We start from the raw sequence: 7,380 nt of genomic DNA, 5'->3' as shown, positions 1-7,380 counted from the left end.
GGCACCATAGAGGGGAAGCGTACTCAAGGATTGGTCTCACAAGAGCCTTGTACAATGTGGAAAAGATTTCTTTGTTTGCATAACCGTTTGTTCGCTTAATTAGACCAAGAAGGGAGTCAGGATGGCTTAGTGGTTATCAACCCTGCCTTCCACCTCTGCGACCCAGGTTCAACTCTCGGCCCCGGGATCGTATGTGGCTTGAGTTTCAGTCTATCTCAACCTGACTCCGAGGGTTTTTCTCCGGGTACTCCGGTTTTCCTCCCTCAGCAAAATCGACTCACAGCCTATTCCATGAGGCTGTGCTGCTGTGCTCCGAGGTCATCCATGGGTCATGTTCAGGAGCCGAGCACAGCTCCTTCGTTCCGATCTCGTTGAGCCGCGCCCTTAGCAATTCAGTCTCCGACTGCGAGAAAGGGCGATTAGCAGGTCACGTATTATTATATTATTATTTATTAAGAACTTTATTGGCCTTAATGACTACCTCAACAACGTGTAAAGTCCACGAGAGGTCATGTGAAATTGTGATGCCGAGGTCTTTTACAGTACTCACTGAGCTTAAATGTTCTCCACACGGGACGAGGGAGTAATGTGGAACAGATTTATCGCGATTATGTGTCACTCGCATAATTTCACATTTGTTCGCAATTAAGTTTAACTGCCAGGCCTCAGACCAACTACTAAGGTGGAATAAGTCGGACTGAAGGATGTCGGTGTCTCTAACTATGTCGGAGATCTCTCTGTAAACCTTGGTATCATCCGCATACAGTTTAGCCGTTGATGAAATTCCTGATGAAATGTCATTTACATATAAAATAAATAAAACGGGTCCAAGGATTGTTCCCTGGGGTACTCCTGACAAAACTGGAGTCCAGGACGAGCAAGTAACACGTATCACGACGCGTTGCATCCGGCCAGTCAAAAAATTTCGAAACCACTGGAGAGCACTACCGTCGATACCGTGACGCTCGAGCTTAAAAGAAGACGTTCATGCGGTACACTGTCAAACGCCTTGAAAAAATCCAATAAGGCGATGTCAGTTGGCTTTCTGTTGTTACGTGATTTCGCCCAATCGTCGTAACAAGAAAGAAGCTCCAAAAGCGTTGATCGGCCCTCCAAAGAAGCGAACTGGTTCGGGTTAAAGATATTTATGTTTTGCCACGATTTTCTCCGCGATCTTGCACACTACAGATGTTAATGAGATTTGGCGATAGTTATTCCTGTCGGTCTTATTGCCTTTATTGAACAAAGGTGTGATGTTAGCGAGTTTCCAGAGATGTGGCAGTTTGCCTGTTGAAAAAGATTTGTTAAAGAAAAAACACAGAGGTGATGACAAAACACTCGCACATTCCTTCAAAATGCGAGGTGGTAGGCTGTCAGGTTCAGGCGACTTGTAAATATTTAAGTTTTTTAACATCTTTTCTACTTCCTGTGTGTTACAGAGAATGTTTGAAAGTTTACTGTTGGTGACATATTCAAATTCCGGAAAATTATCGCAATTCTCTGATGTAAACACAGAGGAGAAAAAGTCATTCATACTTTCAACAATGCTAAGATCATTTGAAAGTGTAACGCCGTCCACATTAAGTGAAACGAGATTATTTGACCCTTTAGGCATAGATTTTACAAAGCTCCAAAACGGCTTGGGATTGTTATTAGTAGTAGCAAGCTCATCAGCTACAGTAGGTCATTGATGTAGTTCCGCTTCGCTGCATTACACGCTTTTTTAACAGAATTATTTAAAGTGCGATATCTCATCCATAAGAGATCAGAGTTTACTCGCTTTGCTTTCCTGAAAAGAGAGCAGAGCTTAAGAAGCTCCTTTGAAATCCAGGGGGGATTAAATTTATTGTTGTGTCGCCGCTTCGGAATACACTGGTCCACTGCCGCAAAAAATAAATCTAACCACGCCTGCCAATTATCATCCAAGTTGTCGTCGAAGGGAATCCCGAACCATCGAGTTGGACTTCGAGTTCGAGTTCGAGTTGGACTTCGAGTTGGACTTCGAGTTGGACTTCGAGTTGCGCTTCGAGTTGGAGTTCGAGTTAAAGTTGACTATAAAAATAAACTCCCCTCCCCCCAAAAAGAAATAGAGGGGTAGGGTAGGGTAGGTTCCGCAAAACCAGAGCACGCCGAGATACTTACATTTTTCGAACGACCGCTTGTGCTTATGGGAGGGCACAAACCAACGTTCGTATGACAAGGAATATTTTTCCTTGAAATGTAAATGCTAACCATGATCCATGATGCTAACCAACGATCTCTCATGAAGAGAAAGGATTTGAATCGAAGCAGTGTCCATTTCTGTTAAGATACCTTGCATCTCAACTTTGGCCTAGCATTGTAAGGAAATATTTTGAGGCTTTTATGCCCGAGGTCTTCAGTACGGTCCTAGGCCCCGTAAATCGAGGATGCGTGATGCGTGACTGTGACGCTGTCCAAGTGGTCGTCTTGTATTACACGTGTTTTCAAGGCATAAGCGGGTTTGATACGAGGTCCCCACGTGGTATGATACGAGGTCTCGTCATCAGCCTGGTTGGTCTTGTTGCTGGCCATCGTGGAATTGGCAATGGAACGGTAGGTTTAATTTAGTTTATGAAGACTTTATTTTCGAATGCAAATTAACGCTGAAACATGCCCGTTTTCAGCGAGGAAACAACAGCAACAATAGAGATAACTTCGTCGCCAGAGGAGGTGTGTGGCGATACAACGTAAGTCTTCTTTTCATCATGGATCAAAAGGGTAATTTAGAAGAAACTGAAGGAAGTGGCTTAATTGCTTATGCGTAAGTCCGAGTTGCACAGCACAGACCTGCATCTTGACGGGTAGGCAAAACGGTCAGAAATTAGAGTGAGCAACCGGAACGCCCGGGGGGGAAGAATCCCATATGAAACAGACGGGGATGCTCGTCGTCTCGCTTAGGGGTGTAAATTTTGGATTTTGGTCTCGCTTAGGGTGTTCCGGGCAAATCGCAAATATTTTAAGGTCTCGTTTCGGGTTCCGCAAATAAACACAGAATTTTCTTTTTAACTTGTTTTTAGGGGTCAAAATTTGCTTAAGCCACGCCCAGATTGGTCTCCTTCAGGGTTCACAAAAAGCTTGAGCCACGCCCAGATGGTCTCCTTTAGGGGTTAAATTCAAAATTTCCGACGAGCATGCCCGTCTGTTCCATATGGGAGTCCCACCCCCCCCCCCCCCCGGGCCGGAACGATGATGCTGCTGGTATATGTTAAAACAATAGTGATCTAATCGGCTTCATATATAAAATGGGGAATATAACAGCAAAAAGCGGCACAAGGTGTGTTGAATTTTTTGAAGGTATATCGATATTTCGGCTGGTCAAACCAGGCTTCTTCAGGTACAATAAGCATATTTCAAGCATATGTAGCATATTTTCGTAATGTGTTCCCGAAACACAGTGAAACACAGTGTAGATAAGCTTATATTAAAAAATAATCACACAGCATCGAACGGAACAGTCTGATTCTTCGTGGATGTTCAGACCATCGGGATCAATTGTTCTGCCTTTTTTGATTACAAAATAAAACTTCTGTGACCTTACGGATAGAGTCTCGGATGGAAGAGAATTTTTCGATGGGTATTAATTGCATGTCGTCGGCAGTGTGTTGTTAGGAGATGACAGGAAATGTTCTGCGGCTGCGGTAGGTTTAGATTTTTAGTTAGGGTTGTCTATAGCCCCAAATTCCTATTCCTGTTCTTCGCCCAGCTTAGACATGGCTTATTAACATTAATAATAAATAATAATTATACATTATTATCAATTATATACTTGCGTTTTAATTATTAACTCGAAGCGCAACTCGAAGTCCAACTCGAAGTCCAACTCGAAGTCCAACTCGAAGTCCAACTCGATGATACCTAACTCCCGTCGTCGAAATATGCACAATGCCACGGTGTGTGTGAGAACACACATAAACAAGTTTCTTTGATTTACGTGGGCGGGGAAGGGATCCGGACAAATAAAAGGTTAAACAGCGATGGTCTGAAAAGAGTTTCCCTATTAGCTCGCGTACAAACTCAGCAGATGTCGTAAGCACGAGATCCAAAATATTGCATTCTCTAGTTGTTTCATTTACAAGTTGTGTCAAAAAGTTATCTTGAATAATGTCAATCAGAAGGGTATTATTAGCTGAGTCGCATGTGGCTCTAACATCAAGCGATCATGACTAAAACACCACACGAGTACATACGGGTAACATACGAGTAACATACGGAACATACGGATACATACGAATACATACGACTGACATACGAGTAACATACGAGTAACATACGGATACATACGACTAACATACGGATACATACGAATACATACGAGTAATACGAATGTTTTTTCTCTTAAATGAAGCTCTTATTATAAGCCTTGCAAACATTTTTCACTTCAGCAAACACGTACCCGGCTCAGTTTGAGGAAGGGGGGGTGGTGTTGATAGACCCTCCAAGGCTTTCGTTAAATTTAGTCACAGTAAAATAAATTCACATGGAGTGCAAAACCCTTAAAACGGCGAAAGACGAGATACAAAACCCTCAAGTTGTGGCGCAACATTGTTTCGTTGCAAGTTCTGGTCGATGTTTCGCGTTTTTCACTTTGCGTGATCAACTTGACCCGCAAGAAAAACATTTGTTGCGGGTTGAAGAAATGCAGGGCGCTGGGTGGTTGATTTGCTAGTACAAGAGCACATTTGTTGCACGACAAGTTGTGAGCTTGATGAAAAACAAGCAACAAAGCCAAAATTTGTTGCTCAGAGTAGATCTGCGCTCTACTTTTCGCAATAACTTTCTTCAACCCGCAACAAATGTTTTTGTTGCGTGACAAGTTGATCATGCAAGGTGAAAAACGGGAGAAATCGACCCAAACTTGCAACGAAATAATGTTGCGCGCCAAGTTTAGGGTTTTTGTATCTCGTATTTCGCCGCCTTTAGCTTGCGCAACAAGATGACAGTATATTTTGGATGCTGCTCTCGTAGATGATTATGACTGTCAGGCCAGTTTACATTTAAGACACGTAAGGAAGTCAGAGCAGGTCTGTCATAATCTTTTACCCCATTTAAGCTTTCTGGCTTGATTTTGCACTGATTTTTTGCACTGATTTATCATAGGCAACTTAAGCTGAAATAGTGAAATCAAGATGGCGAATCTGATGACGTCACACGACATAAGCGACATCCAAAATATATTGTCATCTTGTAGCGCAAGCTAAGGGTTTTGCACTTCATGTGAATTTATTTTACTGTGACTAAATTTAACGAAAGCCTTGGGGGGTTGATCAACATCCCCTCAAACTGAGCCGGGTACGTGTTTGCTGACGTGAAAAATGCCTGCAAGGCCTATAATTAGAGCTTCCTTTATGAGAAAAACATTCGTATTACTCGTATGTATTCGTATGTATCCGTATGTTAGTCGAGTGTATGCGCATGTTACTCGTATGTTACTCGTATGTTAGTCGTATGTTAGTCGTATGTATTCGTATGTATCCGTATGTTCCGTATGTTACTCGTATGTTACTCGTATGTTACCCGTATGTACTCGTGTGGTGTTTTAGTCATGATCACATCAAGCCAATCTATTCCAGGTAGATTAAAATCTCCAATGATAACCAAATCTTGATATGTGGAATTTTGAAGAACATCTTGCATATCCAACGAGATGCTTCCGTGAAGCATACACTGGGTTGCCTGTGGTACGTGTTACAGAAAATCAGAAGGCACTGAATTGTGTGGTATTGAACTACAGCATTCCAGTCTCTGAAGAATAACAAATAAAAGAGAAGCGAGAAACATTGGCTTCTGGGCTGACATGTTGATAATTTTCAAGTTCCCTCACAACTTCTTTTCACCACAAGTTTAAGCGTGCCCTCTGAGCATCTGACAGCTTTGTAATACTAAAGTTCACTGAAGTTAATCCCCCCCCCCCCATGTCCGGCGGGGTTAGTCTCTGGATGGGAGACCAAAACAATATACCCCTCAAAAAACAGAAGCATCGGACCGAAAATACTATATATTGATGCAAAAGTAAATACACAGTTGATACACAGTTTTAGAAAGAGCAGAAGGAAGTTTCCGGGACGGTCGATCGAGAATAAAATATATTCGACATGAAAACAACATTAATTTTGAACCGTGAATATAGAATATAAAAAGTTACGATCAGCGACAAACATTTTGGGAGATTTTTGCTACGTTCAAATAAATCGCAAAATCGAAAGTAATATGGCCGGAATTCAGCGGGCGCCGTGATTAAGTTACCGCGGCATGTTTACTCGCCAAACAGTGAAGCATCTGTGTCAAATGATGGCAAGATACCTGGTTTTTGTAAGTTTCTTTTTCTGTTAAGTGTTATAAAGTTTGACAATGAAATGAGCGAAGTCAAAACAAAGATCACAATCGCCCAACTCTTGTTTATACAAAGTCAAAATTTACTCAAGACGCGTACGACCATAGGCAGCCCAAGTTCGCGTCACTGGAGAGCGTGTAATAATTGATTACTAGTGGAAGATGACCTTTGAGTAAAAGCGGTGTTGCGTTACAGGCAGCCGTTGAGAATTTAAACGCGTTGTAAGACTTTGTATGGGAAATAAAATACCGAAGATTATGAAGCCTAAAAAACGCTCAATTTAACGTTCATTCAATGAAATGAATAAAAGTGACTTACCTCTAGTGTATTTTTGTGCCTTTTGGAGCTTATTTTACCGTTTCGGGAATTCCGTGTTTTCAATGTTCTAAGACGAAGAACATTGAAAACCCGGAATTCCCGAAACGGTAAAATAAGCTCCAAAAGGCACAAAAATACACCAGAGGTAAGTCATTTTTATTCATTTTATCCAATTGCAATAGGGCAACCGTAACACGTCACAATTATTCAAGACGGCGGCACCCGCGAAAATTGAAAACAATGATAGGCGATTCTAAAACTTATTTATTTCGGATACAAACGCTTTCTTTGAAAAAAAATTAGACTGATTTGACTGTAAAGGTTATTTCCTTGTTTTTTTTTTACTGGAGGTTCCCTTTAACTTTGGGCCTCCATAGAACTCCATAAGGATCCATAGAACTCAACAGAACTCGATTTTTTTTCAAAGAAATACTGTCAAGATACCGTATGCGGACATTTTTCAAAACGTACCAGTCTTAGTGTTTTACAGATATCCAGAGTTGCAATGAGTTCACGAAAAACATCTTTTTGTGATGGAAATCATGTTGATTTTGAACAAAGTGAGCATAAGTGATTTTAAAATTCAGTTTTCTTGATATAAACGCCTTTTTAAGTAATTGTTTTGTCTCTCCCTCTATTTCTCTCAGCTTTACGTTGATTGAAAGTTTCTCTTCTTCTCCTTCTTCGGCTTTCTCTCGAGGATTTCTTCG

The sequence above is a fragment of the Montipora capricornis genome, chromosome 3 (assembly GCF_036669925.1).
Source record: "Montipora capricornis isolate CH-2021 chromosome 3, ASM3666992v2, whole genome shotgun sequence".
Classification (NCBI taxonomy): domain Eukaryota; kingdom Metazoa; phylum Cnidaria; class Anthozoa; order Scleractinia; family Acroporidae; genus Montipora; species Montipora capricornis.
The sequence above is the reverse complement of the archived record's forward strand: the minus strand, read 5'-3'. Positions refer to the sequence as shown.